Below are 21,742 nucleotides of genomic sequence, written 5' to 3' on the forward strand. Positions count from 1 at the left end.
CCAAACATTTTTTAGCCCTCTTTCGCTCAGGTTACCAACACATCCGATAAGAGTGACGATAATAAAAGCACCCCCCCAATGGTCCAAGCAGGATGAAGACTTAAAAGATTCCCTGCACACGTCCAATTCGGGTGATGACGCTAAAAGCTACCCAAATCGGTCCAATCTAAGTGACGACCTTAAATGCTCTCCCCCTTCTGCTATCCCAGACTCTTCTAACACTTCTTCTTCCTTTGTTAACATGTCTTCTACAGGTTCAACTCACGAATGCCTAGACTTTGAAGCTCTTGACAAAGAGCTGAAAAGTTGCAACATTAACGAGTGTCATCAAAAGCAGCTGAAAAAGATAGTAGCCCAAGCAGCAGGCTTCATGTCAGTCACTGATGCCTTGTCGTCTAGAGCCAATAAGAAGCCTCCTCCAACTATTAAGGAGCTTCTCAAGAGGCACAAGAATCCCAAAGCCACGTCTTTGGAGTCCGACTTCAAGCAACGACTAAGAGAATAAAGAGGGCAGAGCTTCCATTCTCACGAAGCATGCCAAATGTTGCAGGTCTCTGAGGGAGTGACCAACACTCATCCATTCAATCTAAGGTCAGGCAAGAAGTTACAGCCACTCATCCAGAAACCAAAACTCTTAACGTATCCTTGTCCACCACTCATCCCTTATCCTAACACACCAACCAAGCCACCACTCCTTAGGTTCCCCAAGATCACCATTGGTTCCATATACCCAACCATCTCCAAACCATCCACTTTCAACACCTACTCCTATTGCCGAACTTAACTAGTCCGCACCAGACTTGACTACACGACTCGACCAGTTGGCACCAAGTCCGGTGTCGCAACCTTTACTTACCCAGTCCTCACAAACTCTTCAAATCATGCCGGTTACATAGCAAAGTCAGCCAGTACCCGAAATAAACCTTCTCTACCTAAACTTATCTCACAACCTTTCATACCACTAAATCCCACGGTGGATCTAGCGGTACATAGAAATAGTGATTGCAAAAATAAGGATGATGTGGTGGTTGTATCTATGATCACTGAATCACAGAACTCTCCCCTCGTACTCTCTGAGCCCTGCTCCTCCCGATTAACCCAGGTGTTTCAAAATTCCCTCTCTCAATCATATGCACTCCCTCTCTTACAAATGGATCCCTCCTCAAGCTAGCAAGCAGTAGAGCTAGCCACTATGCTCTATATCGTCAAAGCCCAATTTGAGGCGGAGGTCTCAAGAGCATGGGTACCTACAAACTTTGAGGTCGAGACATTCGAGGTCAATGAAGGATCCCCTAGGTCACCGACTGATGATGAAGTGGAAGTTCAAGAAGCCCCTAAGGAATGGGAAGGTGGACAAGCTACAGTTGACGATCTCGAAGAAATAAACTTGGGCGATGAGAATGACCCGAGGCTAACTTTTATTTCAGCTAACATGTCGCCAGATGAGAGGGAACACTATATTGCCTTTCTACGAGCAACCGAGATGTCTTTGCTTGAAACTATCATGAAATGCCCAATCTTGATCCCCAAGTCGCAGTACATCGACTCGGCATCGACCCATCCTTCAAACCTATAAAGAAAAAATCGAGAAGGTTTCGACCTGATCTTGAAATGCAAATAGATGATGAAGTAACCAAATTGAGGCAAGAAGGCTTCATTTGAGAAGTCAAATATATGACCTTAAACTGTAGCAGAGGTCTAGTTGCATGACCTTAAACTGCATAGTCCTAGTTGAATGACTCTAAACTGCATAACCACGATCCAAGCTATATGACCTTAAACCATAGTGCATGTCCTGACCGCATGACGTTAAACTGCTTTCCATAGGTCCCAAAGGCATGACCTTAAAAACACCCTCAAACACACACACACGCCCATCCGTGTGTGCGCACCTTCAGTACCTCCCCAGTAAATCCGTCTTCCTCCATTACCATTCATCATTCCCCAGTGAGTCTCACCTGTGCTCACATAATGACGAACCACCTCGCCATTCATACGCGTTGTTAGTTAGTGAGTCACTACTTTTCTTCTTCCATCCATACATTATCCATCTTTCACAGGTAGCCTCGTGCCATCTCCCCAAAGTGAGCCAAAACCACCACCATACTCACTCCATGGCCTCCACAGACTGTCATTCATCTCCATCCAGCTATATGACCTTAAGTTGTAGTGCATGTCCTGGCCACATGACGTTAAAATACTTCGAACAGGTCCCGAAGGCACGACCTTAAATACGCCTTCACAAAAATAACGGCCATGGTGTATACCTGGGTAAGGGAACGTCATGAGTAGAAATGACGGATGGCCATGGTCTCGAAATCATGAGTGAAAGAGTTACATGAAAATAAAAACCCGGGCATGAAAATTGGTGAAATAAACGGAAGTTGGTGAAAATTGTCTCTATGATGCCACTTCCAAGTCCAAGTGAAAATCTGTAATAAATAGGGTGATGTAGCACTCACCTCAATAAGCAGCTTCAGCCCACATTTTCAAGAAAAAAATCCCTGGTGTCACAATATCAGGATTCAAAATTACGAGCATCAAGCAAGATTCTGATAGCCTGAGTCCATTTACAAAAAGGACTCGAAAGATAAAAGACTCTTTAAGAAGGTAAGATAAGTCTCACGAGGAAGGGCACTATTCCCACGAGGTCACAAACACACTCCAAAATGCTAAAGCCACCCTCAAGAAGGCCAAAGACCGCCAGACGGGCCTGATTCTGACCAACGAGGTCTGTACAAAATCCTCAACTGCCAGAATCACAAATAGTCTCTTGAGGGGACATGATCCCTCAAAATGTTTGTTCTCCCCCTAAAGTCTCCACAAATGAACATGTACATTGCATCCAAATGTCTGAGCATCCTACTAACAATATTGTGTGGATCTCCTCGGCATTCACCTGGTCTTATGGCTAGGAAGAAAAAAGTAATAATGCCGAAGGAAATTTTCTGAATGTTGTCGTTCTCGCTTCTCTCGAAGCACAACATTCGGTGGGGTACGCTATTTGAAAATATTTTTCAGCACCTTGGGTCCTTGATGCGGAACAAAAAGAAAAGCCGGTCATTAAAGCCTTGACATATAGTGGAGTTCTTGACAGTCTTAGAATTGCCTCAGAACGAGTTAAAATGTTCTTAAGCACTTTAAAAGGCCTTCTGTGAAGTTTCGTCGCAATCCGACATGCTTAAGGCAGTGGAGACAAAAAAACAATTTCAGAAAAATCAGTCTCCAGCACCTTGAAACATACCTTGTAACTTGTTATCTATTTTTGGTGCGTCGAATTACTATGAGACCATGGCCATTAGATCCGGCATGTTTGAAAACCCCTATGGGTCAAGTTTCGACTTAATTGGACACCTCAGGACAAAGTTAATTATAAAAGACCAAAAAAGGGTAGGCCGCACATTATTCCTGTGTGCCATCTCTGCACCAAATCACCATTAGAGGTGGTTGTTTTTACAGTCTCGGGCAGTGAATTTCGAGGGCCATATCTCACTCCTCCCGAGTCGGATCAAGCTCAAATTTTGTGAGCGCGTTCGTCTCGTCTAGAAGAGTATTTCAATAAGTGCCACGCCCCATGACAATGTCCAAGTAAGGGGAAAAGCTAGAGAGAAGTTACTGATCCATGAAACAAGTTGCAGAAAAATCAGCAGCGACACGCCATGCTCGAGCAGCCAAATCACTGCGCTCAAACATCAGATTGATGCGAGACTAGTTCCATCGTGTGCATAAGGTCTAAGGCTATCTTTGGTTTTAACTCCGTACATGATGAATGGTCAGATTTCACACACAAAGCTAATAAAACGACTGTAAATTCTAGCACTGAGATTTCAGATTCTGGTCAAAACCCAGAAGTTGTGAAATCTTCATCGGGGCACGAAATCGAGCTTCATTTGTTGCCATGCGATAGTGACGGCATGGTTACTATGATCTAGCAATGAAATCACAAAGAAACATTAAGGAATGAGCACACTATCGATCCGAAGTTTTCAAGATTCATCCAAATTTCAAGTTGCATAATCGTGGCTAAAAAACACTATCCATGGCTCGAAGTTTGTATCAAATCGATCGCCATGCCGAGCCCTATACGAGAACAATCATTTTTTGGACAAATGGGCACTAGAGCAACCCCGGATCATCCACAGAAAATCATGTATACTTTAGGGCAGCAGCAGGGACTGTTTTGAAATTCCATGAATTGTTAAGCAGGGACAGAATAGTTATTTTGCACCCATTTTTAGAATTTATTTTAATTCAAAATAATTGTAAGTATCATCAATTGAGATAGGTTTTGGGCATCCACCCATGTTTGGGCTCAATTCTATAAATACAAGCTAAACCTAATTGTAGAAGGTTCTTCCCTAGATCCTCCTCAGACTTTCGATTGATCAATAAAGTCTGTGCTTTTGCTTTGAATTCGTGGGTGGTTTAGGAGAGAGAGGAGAGAGAAGAAAAGGGTTGGTATCCTACGGTACGATAATTTTCTCTCTCCTCTCGTTTGTTTGTTTTTCTTTCCTCTCCTCTCGTCTCTATCTCTTTCTCTCTCCTCCTCTCGTCTCTATCTTCCTCTTATTTATTTTTTTTTTCCTCTCTCTGGCTTCCTCTATCTTTTCTTTCTTCTTCTTTTCTCAACTTCTTCTCTTCTTCTCTGTGAACACGCAAGGCTGTGGCAAAGCTGTGCATGTCCTCTTCTTCCTTCAATTTCTCTAACCCACACGGCGATGACAGCACAGTGTGTGTCCCATTCTCTCAATTTCTTCTTCTTCTCTTTCTTCTAATTCTCGATCTTTCTCTCTGTTTCTCTTCGACTAAATGTGCCTGGTGAAGGAAATGCCATGCACGAACCTCTCTCTTTGTATTTTATTTTCTCTATTTCATGCACATGACAATGGAAACATCGTGTGTGTTTTCTTCTCTCTCTTCTTCTTCTCCTTCTTTCTTTATTCTCTCTTTGCTCTATCCCTCTATCTATCTCTCTCTGTCTGAACATGCACGGCGATGGCAACGTTGTGCATGAATCTATTTCTCTACTTTCTTTTATCTACTCTATCTTTCTCTCTGTCTCATTCTATCTGGACATGCACGGCGATGGCAATGTCGTGCACGAATTCCATTCTTCTCCCTTCTTCTCTCTACTCTATCTTTATTACCGTCTCTCTCTGTCTGAACATGCATGGCGATGACAATGTCATGCACAAATCTCTTTCTATTTTCTTCTCTCTCTAACACCCACGATAGTCGCAGCGCCATGCATACCTCTTTCCTCTTCTCTTTCCTTATTCTTCTTCTCTCTTTCTTAATCTCTTTCTCTCTCTTTCTATCTTTCTCCTCTAACTCTTTCTTCTCTCTCTACTCTTCTTCCCCTTTCCTAAAATCCTCTTTCTTCCTCCCTGTGTTTCTTGTCTTCACTCTAATTTCTTTTCTCTCACCTCTCTAATTGTGCACGACGATGCTCATTACCGGGTATGACGTTCTCAGTCTTCCTTTATCTTTTGGAAATATGAGCAGTGAGTCGGGCTTTAACTGGAGTGGTGGGTCGGGCCTCTGTCTAAATTTCCCCTTTCTCATGTGGTGCACGGCGTTGCTCATCGTCGTGCATGACATTCATTTCTCATTCTTGTCTCTCTCTCTGTTATGAATGGTGAGAGTCCATCGCCGTCCATATTCTTTCTCTCTCCTCTTTCCTCTGTCATGGACAGTGAAAGTCTATCGCTGTCCATGTTCTTTCTCTCTCATCTTCTCTCTATCATGGACTACGGAAGTCCATCGCGGTCCATGTTCTTTCTCTCTCATCTTTCTCTCTAATGGACGACGGGAGTCTATTGTTGTTCATGTTCTCTCTCACTCCTCTTTTCTCTGTAATGGATGGTAGAAGTCCATTGTTGTCCATGTTCTTTCTTTCTCATCTTCTCTATCATGGTCGGTGGAAGTCCATCGCCGTCCATGTTCTTTCTATCTCCACTTTCTATATCATGGACGGTGGAAGTCCATCGTCATCCATGTTCTTTCTCTCTCATCAGGATGGCAGAAGTTCATCATTATCCATGTTCTTTCTCTCTCCTCTTTCTTTATCATGGATGGTATAAGTCCATCATCGTCCATGCCTCTTCCCTCCCTTTCTTTCTGTTCTTTTTCTCTTCTTCTCTCTCTTGTTTCTCTCTTTTCGCTCTCTTCTCTTCTCTCTTCTCATCTCCACTCTTCTCTTCTTCTTCTCCACTCTATTCTTCTCTTCTTCTTATCTTTCCTTCTTGTCTCCTATCTTTCTTCTTCTCTCTCTTTGTCTCTTTGCCTTTCTTATCTCTCTTCTCTCTCTTCTTCCTCCTCTTCCTCTCTAATTGACTAAGGGACAGTCAGTACTACCATTGTGCCCGTCTATATTACTGTGTCCATCTTGCTGCCACATCGAACTCACTGTTGTGCCAGGCTGGTTCGTGTTAGTGTTTTGTTGTCAAGTAGTACTGTCGTCGTGTCAGTCTACGTTACCATGCCCGTCTTGCTACCACGTCAGGTCAATCATCATGCCAATCTAGCCATTGTGCTAGCCTAGTCACTTGGTCAAATGTCTCTTTCTTTTTTTCCTCTTCTCTCTTCTTCCTTCTCCCAACCCTCATCTCATCATTTCTCTTCTTTTCTCCTTTCAATGGGCACACCTACATACATTCGCCCAAAGACAAGGTGGGGTCCTTCGGCCCACTTGTCTTGTAAAATTAACTACATGTGTGTGATTGTAGAAACAAGACAATATATGCCCAGGGAGGCGATTCAGAACCAGTCATAAAACTGGGGGGCTTTTTTCGTGATCTAAGAGGGCGCCCATGTGAGCCAGCGCGAGTAAGTCTCGAACCCACCTTAAATTCCTCATCCGTTGGTATACCTTCTCTTGCTCCTGGGTGAGGTTCTCAAGAGAGAGATCTCAAAGTCTCCGGTTTCCCCGAAACCCGAGACGTGTGCTACTAGATCATCTAGATCCGGAGGATGAGATTGAGGTACCTAATCAGGGACACCTCTTGTGTTATTCCAAAATCCGTTGAAAATTCAAAACATGATAAGACTGATAAGGAAAAAGAGTTTTAAAAAATGGCAAACACTCAAGATAGCTCAATAACGGTGCACAATACCTAAGAGGACGAATTGGACGACCAAGACGATGATCAAGAGAGACAAGAGTCTGAAGAAATCGCTCAACCTGGGGAACTTACTTCCCATGTTATGCAATTTAAGAAGAGGTTTGATGGTGACCCAACAACCATCATCGAAGAGACGATCAACGTCAACCTAGTAATTGAGAAGGAACCAAGGTTAAAAAAGATTGGAACCTTCCTATCTCTTGAGGAGCGAGAAAATATGATTTCCTTTCTCAAGGAATATCATGATGTCCTCGCTTGGTCATACGATGATATGTCAGGGCCAGATCCCACATTGGTGCAACATCACCTAATATTCAACAAAGGGGCAATGTCTGTCAGGAAGAAACTCCGTCGTCAAAAAACCCACCTTGAACTCAAAATCAAAGAATAAATTGATAAACTGCTCAAGGCAAAATTCATTACCCCTGTCGGTTACTCAAAGTGGTTGGCCAACATAGTGGTCGTACCCAAGAAAGATGGGAAGATTCGAGTGTGTGTCGACTACTGAGACCTTAACAAGGCATGTCTCAATGACAACTTCCTGTTACCAAATATAAATGCCTTGGTTGACAACACTGTGGGGTAAGAGATGTTGTTATTACAACCAGATCCTCATGGCAGAAGAAGATCAAACTAGGACTTCATTCATAATGCAATGGGGAACTTACTGGTATTGTGTCATGCCCTATGGCCTCAAAAATACAGGGGCAACTTATCAGCAAGCAATGACTAGCAACTTCCACGACTGGATGCACACCATCATGGAAGACTATGTCGACGACATTCTGGTCAAGTCGAAGTGCAAGTTTGATAATCTCACCAACTTGAGAACCATTTTCGAAAGACTCCAAAAACATCAACTCAAACTCAGTCTACAGAAGTGTGCCTTTGGAGTTGAATCAGAAAAAATACTAGGATTTATAGTAAGCCAAAGGGGCATTGAGGTGGACTCGTCCAAAATACGAGCCATTACTGAAATGCCCCCTCCCTAGAACATCAGAGAAATCTGTGGGCTTCATGGTTGAATACAAGCCATAAGGCATTTTATTTCACAACTGGCGGACAAGTGTACGCTGTTCAATAGACTCCTTAAGAAAGATACCCCATTCATATGGGACAATGAATGCTAATAAACGTTCGACCAAATTAAGGAGTACCTCACCAAACATGTCAGTGAAAGATAAGACCATGGGGGCAATGCTTGGACAATACGAAGACCATGGAAACTACATCAGCAAAACTATGGTGGACTACAAGACAAGATACATGGATGTGGAGAAGCATTACTTAACACTTGTGTGGGCCATGCAGAAATAAAGACACTATGTCTTATTGCATACAGTCAAGCTCATCTGAAAAATAGAACCACTCAAGTAACTATTGGAGAGACCAGTTCTTAACGGACGTTTGGCAAAGTGGATAATGTTGTTGAGTGAGTTCAAGATCGAATATGTCACTAAAAAATCGGTCAAAGGACAAGTCATTGCTGACCACTTGGCTGAACACGTACTGCTAGATAACACTCCTGTAAACACGGAACTCCCTCATGAAAACCTCTTCACAATTGAGGAATCAATTTGGGAGCTATACTTCGATGGTGCAAGGAATGAATACGGGTCACGTATAGGAGTCATACTATGTTCACCTGAGAAGATTTTAATACAAACAGCCATCAGATTGAATTTCCCATGTACTAATAACATTGTTGAATATGAAGCCTTGATAGTTGAGCTCGAGAACACTATGGGAATGAAAATCTAGCAAATAGAAGTGATTGTCGACTCCTTACTCGTCATAAATCAAGTTCAATGGATTTGGAAAGTGAAAGAAGAAAAATTCAAACCCTATCAAGAAAAGGTGGAAAACATGATCCCATATTTTAAGAAAATCACCTTTCAACACGTAACTAGGGAAAATAATCGATTCGTCGACACCCTTGCGACCCTTGCTTCAATGGTTGAAATTCCTTCAGAAATAACCATGCTGCCATTCTACATCAGGAACAAACATGACCCTTCCCCACCAATGATCGAAAAATAAATAGGGCAAGAAAACGAGAACGATGGGAAAGTGTCTCTCGTCTTTTCAGATGTGCTAGTTAAGGAAAAACCATGGTTCCACGATGTTTTGTCCTTGCTGAAAGATGGGTTATACCTCGAAGGAGACACCAAAAAGGAAAAAGAAGTCCTTTAAAGGTTTTTTATGGGATTCTTATTAAGAGGTGATCTCTTGCACAATAAATCCTTCGATGGAATCATTCTACGGTGGCTCGAGCAGCTAGAAATCGACCAAGTATCGATAGAGTTACACTGGGGACTCCACTGGGGACTCGTCACCCTATCGTTCGCTTGAGCCGTCATTAAGTAACAATCTCTCTTTCTTCTCTCTTCACTTTTGCTATGGATCCTCTCATCTGGTTGGGGAGTTCTACATCCCCATACCCGCGGCTACTCACGATGAGGCTGGACCGATTGGTCCTCTCTACCATGCATGCCCTTTATGCAGCCATGTTGGCCCGACCATCTTGGCCTCGACTGGGAATGTTCGGGGCACTGACCCTGAGCCCCTCGCCCCACCTCTTCCGGTGTTAAGGAAGGACCCCTTGATGCCCATTGCATATGCGACTCTACTACCGTCCCCTCACTAAAACTTCTTGTTGCTGGTGGGCACCCCGCCAGCCACAAATCCCAAAGCAGCCCCCGTGCTGCGTCTTCTTCTCGCTCGGCCGGTCCTTATAAGACTGCCATCGTGGTAGGTAGCCGAAAGGTGACCTTGCCTGCATTACACGAGGGCGTTGCCAACACCGACACACCCACGCATAAACCACTCGCTGGTAACCCCCATGCCGGCTCGCACGGTTACTCCACCATGCATACCTATGTCTCAAGACGACCCAGCACACCAACTGCCATAATAGTGAATAAGGGCAGGGGCAGCCTTCCCCAGTCCCTTAAACTGTTTTGGGTTGCTCTTGGCCCAGGTGACGTGCTGGTAGCTCTCACGCCACTCGCACCATGCATGTTAGCCCAAAGGCCCGGGGAAGCTCAAAGGCTGGCCCCCGACTGACATTATACTTTCGAGATGATCGGAAGTCCCCTAATCGAACACACATGCATGCAGGGGGCCCGATGGCCTCACCCACTAAATGGGCAGACATCACACGTACTCCGCCCCTCACCAAACAAGAGACTGGCCCCAGACCCTCCCAAATACTACTATGGGTCATGGACACAAATACCGATCCAATGAAACCCTCAGTTGCGGGAGTGAATGAACTCTCATCGCCCTGCTTACCACTGCCGCGTCACTCATTGCATGGTACTCAAAGAAGTTACCTCTGAGTACCATCCTCTCCGTTCCTTGCCCTGTGCGAACGCGAGTTGACCCCCGATGCAACACCCAAAAAGATAGGCCGTCGCTCCCGGAGCTGCCGCTTCCTGGATATCTCACCCTGCAAGATCTGATCAACTCCGCCCACGCATCAGTGAAACAGGCTAAGCAGGAAGGAGATAAGAGCTGCTTTTGGTTCTATAAGAAGGTCCATTGCAACCTACAAAGTTAACATGGAAGGCATACAAAAGTCCCGCTCTCACAATGGAGGGTGGAGACCGCCACCTCGAGGAGCCTCCTGAAGCATAGCAGATTTTGGTAATCGTGTGGTACAGGGAAGGACAAGGCCTACAATGCTGCTCATTGCAGTGCAGTCGGAGCACAGAAATCGATGCCTCACACGACTATTGCATGGCCCTAAAAAAATGGGTTCTGGTGGAACCCGGAGAAAGCCCCTCAATAAGGCACCGGACCACTAGAACCCACTTTGGTCGCCCGCCGGTAAAGGGAAAATCCCAGCAAGGTCTAGCCCTCGAGGATTGCACTATGCTGGTGATCAAGAGAAAAAATATTGATCGAGAGATAATAAACATGTTTTGGCAAGGATTCATTAGAGGAGTTATGACGTTAAATTTTTCTGAATGTTCCACTTCTCGCTTCTCTTGAAGCGCAACATCCGTCGGGACAAGTTGTTGTACATCATTTTTTATGTACTTCTATGAGCCTGTACAAATAAGGAGAGAGCCAACGACAGTCTGGTCTTGCGAGTCCACGAAACACCCACAGGCGAAGATTGTGCTGAAAATAAAGCCTCCAACCTATTGACCTGGGTGCGGCTCCCTCCCACCAAACAAAAACCCTTCACTGTAGCTTTATGTTAGCAATTGTAATAGGACTAGACCACTGCCATTGCATAGTACCAAATTTGGGATCAATCGAACCTGCTTATCAGGGTCTACGCTCATGTGACCTATTAGTCATGGGTTTTACCATAGAGCGGTGTGGCTTCACCAAACCTGTCCCATAACTGGGGACAGCTATGATGTTTTCAAACATTAGCTTCGCCAACAAACAATACCTTCCTCCGAAATCAGACAGAGCTCAAATGTTGACATGTTCCAGATCACGCAAGCCCCATCATATTGACATACGGCATACACTGTGGCATGACCGAGAACCCCTGTTGCTCTGAAGAGGAAAGTGGTGGGAGAATCCAAGGAAAAAAAAAGAGGGTTTAGCAAGCCCCAGATTCCGTGTGGCATAACTCCATATCTAAGCCATGGATTGATGCGAGGAGAAGTTCAATACAACCACCTTGTAAAGAGCTACATTCTAGTATAACTCTTGCATTCATTCTATGGTTTGATGAATGCAAGTCCTCAGGTCACCAAAGAAGCAAATCCAGCAGGTTGCTGGAATCCCTTTCTCCAGTAACCTTCCAAATTAGGCAAAGGCGCAAATCTACACCAAATCAACTCAAAATTTATGCAGAACGACTGCAGCCGCCTCCTCTTTAACTTGCAAGCAAAGCCAGGATCCGAAACGACGCAGCTCGAAGACGCATTGGCAAACAAAGTTCGTAAAAAAGGTCTGACTTTTGACTTTTGAGCGTTCACCCCTGTTTGACGAATCCTCTATATAAGCAAGCTTAACTCAGTTGTTAGAGGACTTTTGGACCTTCTTTTTGGAGACACTCCATAATCTTACCCCTGAAGGCTGGCTAGTATCGAGGCTACGTTTCGCTCATTAGTTTGCCTTTGTGAGTCTCTAGTCTCTATGGGAGAAGAGAGAAGAAGGGAGAGAGAACTTTGAGAAAGTGAGGGTACCCCCAAGTCTGCGGTCTTGCGGGTGTCCTGATTGCGTGGGTCACCCCCAACCTCGCCTAAGTCGAGTCACTCACTCTCTCTCTCACCTCCACCTCCACGCGTGACTCCATCTACATGGTAATCCACGTCTACATGCAAGCCCCTAGATGAGAGTAAACCTGTGGGCCACAACCCCCAAGTTTCCTCACACCCCTTCCCTCAACAGTAAGCAATCCTCTAGAAGGGTGACATGGGAGGAGGGATACTTGGATCCCACCCCGATAGCATAGTGAAGGTGTAAGGAGAGAGATCGAGAACCTGAAGAGGGCTCTTGTCCAAACCGCATTGACAAACTGCCGAAGGGCTTTATAATTTCTTTAAGATGACCATCTGCCCGGGTGAGTCCCCGAACCCTCAAAGCGGCGCAAGAGCGTTAGCGCTCCAGTCCTTAAAATCTCTCTCATCGTCGGCCTCCTATCCGTAAGCAGGAGGATCCATGCGCCCTCCACACGTTGAACCTCCGCGGTTGTTCTAAAGAAGGTACTTGCCTCCGTCACCCGGAGAGAAGGAGGCCCCAATGCCAAGATCACACTTTCTAGCCCAAACGCCAGCCTCAAACTCTCCAGCCTCAGCGTCATTATCGCACTCTCTGGCCCCAGCACCAGCCTCAAAATCTTCAACCCCAAAGCCTAAATCAAATCTCTGACCCTAATGCCAGCCTCAAACTCTCCAGCTCCAGTACCAACTCCACACTCTCTAACCACGGTGCCAGCCTCAAAATCTCCAGCCGCAGCACCAAAATCAAATCATCGGCCCTAGCGCCAGCTTCAAACTCTCCGGCCCCAGCGTCTACATCACACTCTCCGACCCCAGCGCTAACTTCAAACTCTCTGATCCCTACGTGAAAATCACACTCTCTAGCCATAGTGTTAGCGACAAACTTTTCGGCCCCAACGCCAACATCACACTCTTTGGCCCCAGCGCTAGCCTCAAACTCTCTAACCCTAGTGCCCGCATCACACTCTCTAGCCCCAGTGCCAGCCTCAAAATCTCTAGCTCAAGTGCCAAAATCAAATCTTTGACCCCAAGCACCAACCTCAAACTCTCCGGCCCTAGAGCTAAAACCAAACTCTCTAACCCCAATGCCATCTTCAAAATCTCAAACCCCAGCGCTAAAAAAACTCTCCGTCCCCAGCTCCAAAACAAATCCTCGGCCCAGTGCCAAAACAAATCACTAGCCTTAACACTAACACCACACTCTCTAGCCCCAATGCCAGCCTATAATCTCCGGCCCCAGTCCCAAAACAACTCTGCCACCCCCAGAGCCAAAACAAATCCTCAGCCCAGCACCAAAACAAATCACCGGCCCCAGTACCAACACCACACTCTCTAGCCCCAGCATCAGCCTAAAATCCCCAGCCCAGCACCACAACAAATCTCTGGCCCCAGTGTCAAATCTAATTTCTAACCCCAGCACTGACCTCAAATCTTCGGCCCCAACTCCAAAACAACTCACAGGCTTATGGGCTAAAACAAGTTTTCTCTTCTTACCAGCTAAATTGGGATCAACACCCACCAAGGGAACCCACTAATCGGGACATTAGGAGGTTTCGCTAACATGGAGTGGTGAGCCCTCCACGAGGAGGCATATCAGCATGCTCTTCTAGAAAACAGACTCCAGCATAATTGGGAAAATGTCCCTAAATGAGGCTCTTGAAATAAATACCCCTCAAGGATTGCACTGATGCCGGTGATCAAGAAAAAAATTATGTTGAGAAGCAACAAACACAGCCTAGTGAGGATTCAAACGATGAATTTCGACAAAAAAAATTTCATTCTGAATGTTGCACTTCTCGCTTCTCTCGAAGCGCAACATCAATCTGGCCATGTTGTTCTATGTCATTTTTTACCCCACGCATGTCTCACAACGGCACTGCCAACACTGACACCCCTTTGCACCCACCACACGTTGGCGGCTTCTATGCCAGTTTGCATGGCCGCCGGACCGCCGCAAGCCCATACACATATCTTATTGCAGACAGTCCAATCCTCACAATAATGAAAGGGACAGCCCACCCCGCTCTCTCCAACTGTTTCGAGTATCTTTCGACCCGAATGCAGCATGGGTGGTCCCAAGACCGCCCACACCTTGCATACTAACTCTAATTCGAGGCAACCTAAAGGCTGAGGCCCGATGAACACGCAACTTTTGAGACAATCAAAGGTCCCATAAACCGGTGCACATGCATGGTCGAGGTCCTGTGGCCTCACCGACTAAACTGACGAATACCATGAGTACTCCCCCCCTCACTCCACCGAGGGTTGGCCGCACGGCTGCCCCAAACGCCACCGTGGAAGGTACACACACGTGCAGGTCCAAAGATGCTGCCGACCATAAAGAAGGACGAGCGCCCGCCACTTCAGCAACTTCTTCCAAGCCATCTATTGTGTAGTACTCGAAGAAGTTCCCTTCGAGTGCTGTACTCTCCACTCCTCCTTCCTTGTGCACATGAACCAACCCTCGCTGCTCGATGCAAAATAAGAGAACACCATCGATTTGTCACCTTGCCTCTCCGTCGGGTAGTTGCCAACTGCCGTCACCACCTTCAAGCTGCCTTTCTCCTCGACATTACACTTTGCCTGAGCTGCTCAAGTTCGCCTGTGCATCAGTCGAGCGAGCCTTCTAAAAAGAAGACTAGAATCGCTTCCAATTCTGGGGGAGGATCTACTGAGACCTGCGGCTCAAGCAGGTGAGGGGGATGGACGTCCTACCCCTCCCACAAAAAGTAGAGTTTTCTATCACAAAAGACTCACCAAAGAAAATCGTTTCCACTCGTTACAAGATATGGAGGAACCTGAAACCAACAATTTGGCCCACTCCAATGATGTTGACACACACAAAGGCGAACCAGCTTTGAGCTATCCTCTACCCCAAGGCCGTCAAGAGCCAGTTGATGTGACACGGCCCCTAGATCATCACGCACCCATTCAAGGCAAGCCAAGGCCCCAGGGCCTTCAAGAGCCAGGCTAGACAGTGACCCAGCCCTGAGGCCGTCCGGAGCCTGTTCTTACACAGGCTCTGAAACATTCTTGGGCTCAAACGGGGCAAGCCCAGCCCTTTCTATTAGGAGTGTCAGACTGGAGCACGAAAACGACCAGGGTCGCTCCTCCCATCGAATTACCCAACTCAGACCAGCCCGTCGAGGTAATGGTAGTGATCCATGATGGAGAAGAACCCGAAAACTCGATGGCCCATTTGGAGAATGTCCAAAACAGTATCTTGGATAGGGTCAAAGGGCTCGAGGACGCTCTGCCCACGGTCTCTTCCCATCAAGAGACACGCTCTCCTCCTGGGCTGCCACTCCAAGAGGAGAAAAGAACTTAGCGTCCCCTTCCACTCAAACACCAAGGCCTCCACCCCGTCCTACCTCCTTTGAGGTTCAGCTCGACATACACCCTCAAGTGGCACTATGGATGTTTACGCAGGAGGATGTGTAGCGGATGATCAATGAAAGCATCCAAGACATGCGGGCGTCGAAAACACAAGGAAGTGTTTCGTACCAGAAGCCCTACCCGCCTTTCGTTGATCAGGTCCCATTCCCTACTCGCCTTCAGTAGAAGGCTACGAGCAGAGGAGACAGAAAAACACTTCTCATCGTGCTTGGCTCACAGAGGAGGAGCACGAGACAAAGCAAGAGATTCATAGGATTAAAGACGAGATCGTGAGGTTGCACACCCATGCCGACTGGTTAGGTGCTCTGATCTCGCCCTCTAGATCTTGATGATCGTGCGACATGCGTCTCAAGTTTCAAGGGAACCCGAGACTTTGAGATCGCTCTCTTGGGAATCTCACTCAGGAGTGAGGGCAAGTATACCAACCGATGAGAGAGGAATTTAAGGTGGTTTCGAGACTTACTCGGACTGGCTCGTGTGGGCGCCCTCTTAAATCACAAAGAAAGCCCTTCAGTCGTAGAATTGGTTCAGAATCGCCTCCCTTGGCTTGTACTCTCATGTTTCTACAATCACACACACATGGTTAATTTTACAAAAACGTTGGCTAGAAGAGACCCAACCTTGTCTTTGAGCGAATGTACACGTACGTGCACGTCGAAAAGAAGAAAGGGTAAGAGGATAAGTGAAAGAAGAAGAAAGGAGTAGATCAAAGGAATTTTGACTAAGTGGCGAGACTAACGCAGTAGATCAGCAAGTGATTTACCCGGCTTAGTAGTAAGATGGGCATGGTAACTAGATCAGCACAATAGAAATACTTCTAGATGCCAGAATGATCATCAGCCAGCCTGACACAATGGTTAGCCTATCATAGCAATAAGGCCGGCACGGTAACTAGGACCGACTCAGCAGCAATATTGCTAGACGACAAGACTTATCATGGCAATGTTGTCTCGACCTCTCTTGGTCAAATGAGAAAGTGAAAAAAAAGAAGAGAGAGAAAGAGAGACATGCACAGTACTACCGATGTCGTGCATGTGAGAAGAAGATGAGATAAGCAACGAGGGAGAAAAGGAAAAAAGGGGGAGTGGAAAGAAGAAAGGAAAAGAATGAAGAAGAAATAGAGAGAAGAGAGCAACGGAACATGAGCGGTGATGAGAGAAAAGATAGAAAAGAACATGGACGGCGATGAGGTCCCACCGTCCATAACAGAAGGGTAAGAAGAGGGAGAGAACATGGGCGGCAATGAGCCTCCACCGTCCATGACAGAAGAATGAGAGAAGAGAGTGAACATGTGGACGGAGATGAACTTCCACCATCCATGGCACAGGAATGAGATGAGAGAGAAAACATGGGCAGCGATGGGCTTCCGCCATCCATGATAGAAGATTAAGAGGAGAGAAAACATGGGCGACGATGTGCTTCTGCTATCCATTACAATAGATCAAGAGGACAGAAAACATGGGCAGCGATGTGCTTTTGCCATCCATGATAGAAGATTAAGAGGAGAGAGAAAATATGGGGGCGATGTGCTTCCTCCATTCATAATAGAAGAATAAGAGGAGAGAGAAAACATGAGCAACGATCTGCTTTTACTGTTCATGACAGAAGATTTAGAGGAGAGAGAAAACATGAGCAGCGATGTGCTTCTGCCGTCCATGACAGAAGATTAAGAGGAGAAAGAGAACATAGGCGACGATGTGCTTCCACCGTCCATGATAAAAGGTTAAGATGAGAGATAGAACATGGACGACGAAGTGCTTCTACCATCCATGACAGAAAGGAAGACAAGGAGACTTTGATCGATGCCCGACCCACCACTCGGGTTAAGCCCTGGCTCACTATTCATATCCCTGAAGCAAAAAGGCATCATGCTAAGTGATGAACTCCACCATGCATGAACAGAGTTGAAGGAGAGAGAACAGAGAGAGTAGGAAAGGGAAGAAGGAGAAAGGAAAGATAAAGAAAAAGAAGGAAAGTGGATAAAGAAGCTTAAAGAAGAAATAAGAAAGAGAGAAAAGAGGAGGAGAGAGAAAGGGAGAGAAAAGAGAAGAGAGAAAGAGAAAGAAAAGAGGAGGAGAGAGAAAATTATCTTACTGAAGGGTTTCAGCCTTTTTTTCTCTCGTTTTCTCTCTCTCTAAGGCGTACCCACAATTTGAACGTGAAAACTTTCAAATTTTATTGATGAGCTAAAAGAATCAAGGGTCCAAACATTAGTGTATGCCCAAAAACTACATAAATTGATGATAATTATAATTTAATTTAAAAGAAATTCTAAAATTTGGTGCAAAAGAGTTGTTTTGCCCCAGCTCAATAATACATAAAATTCCAAAACAGTCCCTTATGCTGTCCTAGAACTTGCGTGATCTTCCATGGATGATTTGGGGTTGCTCCGGCATACGTTTATCTGAAAGATGATTATTTTCTTGCTGGGTTGGGCACGGCGATTGATTTGATACTAACTTCGAGCTACAGATCATGTTTTTGGGCCACGAATATGCAACTTGAAATTTGGATAGATCTCGAAAACTTTGAATCAATAGAGTGCTTGTTTCTTGATGTTTTTCCTTGGTTGCTTCGCTAAATCACACTGAGCATACCATCACGATCACGTTGCAACAAATGCAGCTCGATTCCTGTCTGGATGAAGATTTTATTATTTTGAGTTTTTGACCAGAGTCTGGAAATCTGCCAGCTGGAATTTACCGTAGCTTCGATGCCTTCATGTGCGAAATCCAACGGTTCATCGTACACCGAATTTGGACTAGAGATAGCCCCAGGCCTTATGCACATAATACCATTGTTTAGTACGCGAGCTTCATGATTTGGCCGCTTGAGTGAGGCGTGCTACTGCTGAATTTTCTGTAATTATCTTCATGAATCATCAAATTCTCTCTAGTGTTTCTCCCTTCTCGAGTATCGTCATGTTGGCGTGCCACATATCAAAACGCTAGTCTTGATAAGACGAACATGCTCACCAAATCTGAGAGAGATCCGACTTAAAACGGGTACAATATAGGTTTTTAAAATTTCTGCTCGGGACTGTGCACACCAGCCTCCCTCAATGGAGTTGGTGTAGGGAGGCCGCATAAGAATAGTGTGCGGCCTACCCCTTTTTGGTGTTCTACCCATAACTTTGTCCTGGAGTGCCCGATTAAACCAAAACTTGACCCTTATGGGTTTTCGACCGTGTCGGATCTAATGGTGGCGGTCCCACAGCTGTTTGACATACTGAAAATATAGTTCTAATAACGGGGTCCGTTTCAAGGTGCTAAAGGCTGATTTTTCTGAAATTGTTTCTTCGTCTATGCTACCTTAGACATGTCGGATTGAGACAAACTTGTCAGGTGGCCTTTTGGAGTGCTTAGGAAGATTCTAACTTGTTTTGGGGCAATTGTGAGACTGTCAAGAATTCCACTATTTGTTAAGGCTTTATTGTCTGGCCTCTCTTTTAATTCGCATCGTGACTCAAGGTGCTGAAAAATATGTTCAAAGATCTTGCACCGTTAAATGTTGTGCTTCGAGAGATGCGAGAAGGAAAAAATTCAAAAAAAATTCTTTAAGCTTTATTACCTTTTTCTTCCTAGCCACAGGACCACGTGACTGCCGAGGAGATTCACGCAATGTTGTAACTAGGATGCTTAGACATCTGGATGAAATGTACAGGTCCATCCATGGAGACTTTAAGGGGCGAAGAGACTTTTTTTTAGGGATCCTGTCGAAGTCCTCACCCTCAAGGGACTGATTGTGATTCTGACAGCTGAGGATTTTGTACGGACCTCGTTGGTCAGAATTAGGCCCTCCTGACGGTCGAGTGCCGTGTTGAAGGGCATTTTTCCCTTTTAGTTTGGGTTTTTTGTATCCTTTGGTGTTGGTCCACGTTTCAAGGATTTTGGTTTGTTCTAGATGGTCTACTGAAGGACCTTTGGTTGGTGTCCATCTACGTTGTGCACTAGATATTCCTTGACAGGCAGGGTACCTCAGTTTATCGAGGTGGCCAACTATGGGTATAACCCCTGCCTACTGCTTTGCAGTTTCAACAATTAAGATACCTCTCTTCATCCAAAGTGACCCCTGAGGATTCAATCTTAATTACTGCATCACAGGTCCAAAGTCATGGCTGACTTCGCTTTCTTAGAGCTTCTTCAACATCTTTGAAGTGTGTTAGCGACCTTTTGGGAATAATGCTCTTCTTCATGAGACTTGTATTGCCTTCTTGGCGAGTTTTCTATTCTTTGAGTCCTTTTTGTAAATGGACTCAGGTTGTCGGAATCTTTTCCTTGAAGCTCGTACTTTTGAGTCCTGGTATTGTGACACCAGGGATTTTTCTTTTGAATGTAGGCTGAAGCCACCTATGGAGGTGAACACTGCATCAACCTATTTGTTGGTCCAAGGGACCTTTGCAGATTTTCACTTGAACTTGGGAAGCGGCACTATGGAGACGGTTTTCGTCAACTTCCTTTTATTTGGGGTTCTTTTACACATGACCTTTTGGCCATGTCCACTTTATTTTTTCATTTTTACTTATGGTGCTCGTTCGGGGTTTTCACCATGCCCGGGTTTTTATTCACGGAACTCTCTTACTCATGGTTTCGTGACCATGCCCGGCCATCATTTTTACTCATGGCGCTCCCTTGTCAGGTATACACCATGCCCATTATTTTCTTTTTTTTTGTGAAGGCGTATTTAAGGTCATGCTTAAGGGACCTGTGCAAAGCCTTTTTAACGACATGCGGCCAGGACGTGCACTGCAGTTTAAGGTCATACATTTGGACCATGGTGGTGATGAATGGCAGTCTATGGAGGCCATGAAGTCTATATGGTGGTGGTTTTAGCTCACTTTGGGGAGATGGTGCAAGGCTACCTATGAAAGATGGATGATGTATGAATGGAAGGTAAAAATGGTGACCCATTAGTTGACAGCGAGTATAGATGGCTGGTTGGCTCGCCATTTGCTGAGCACGAGTGAGACTCACTGGAGAGTGATGGAGGGTATTGAAAGGAATGGACTCACTGGGGAGGTAATGAAAGTGGCACGCACATACAAATGGGTCGAATGGAGAAGGTGTGCATGCAGATGCACGTAAAGGGCGTGTGCGCATATTTGGGGGTGTGTTTAAGGTCATGCCTCCAAGACCTGTGCAAAGCAGTTTAAAGTCATACGACCAGGATGTGCGCTATGGTTTAAGGTCATGAGCTTGAACTATGGTTATGGAGTTTAGAGTCATGTAACTAGGACCATGCAGTTTAAGGTCGTGCAACTAGACCTCCACTACAGTTTAAGGTCGTGCAACTAGACCTCCACTACAGTTTAAGGTCGTATAGTTTGGACCATGGTGCTAAGCCTTTTAATGTCATGCAGTTAGGATGTAGACTACAATTTAGGGTCATATAGTTTGGATCGGGACTGTACAGTTTAAAGTTTTGCAGCTAAGACCATGCATATTTAAGGTCCTGTAACTAGACCTCCTCTATAGTTTAAGGTCATATATTTTGGGCCATGTAGTTTAGGGTCGTGCACCTAGACTAAGGCTGTGCAGTTTAAGGTCATGCCTCACAGACCATGGTGTGGGTTGCCATGTAGGTGAAGCTCCATGGGGAATAGGTCTGTGGATAGCTATCTGACTCCTTCAGGAAAAAACGATAGCAGGGGTTTAGATAGGAAGCAGACTTTGCTCGGGATTAGGGGACAAGTATGACTCCCTAAGGTGAAGGATGGAACTCCTTGGGGAATAGGCTCGTGAGAGGTAACCCAACTCTTGGGGGTAGGATAGCTTGATGTGAGACTGACCCATAGGGGTTTAAAGACGTAAGCACAATCTTAACTCCTCTGGGGATGAATGGACTGTAGTACGGGTGTAGCTCCTACTGGGGATGAGGGACAATGGTCTGCTCTTGACTCTACTTGGGATGGCCAGTCATGGCCTAGATGGAACGGCCTGGATGCAACTCTATTAGGAATTGTGGTTGGACACACTCAATGATGACCAAGTTCTGACATGCGTGATGCTAGAACATGCATGACGCTTAGCA

The sequence above is a fragment of the Amborella trichopoda genome, chromosome 9, assembly GCF_054954075.1.
Source record: "Amborella trichopoda isolate Santa Cruz 75 chromosome 9, AtrichopodaSantaCruz75HAP2 v2.0, whole genome shotgun sequence".
Lineage (NCBI taxonomy): Eukaryota > Viridiplantae > Streptophyta > Magnoliopsida > Amborellales > Amborellaceae > Amborella > Amborella trichopoda.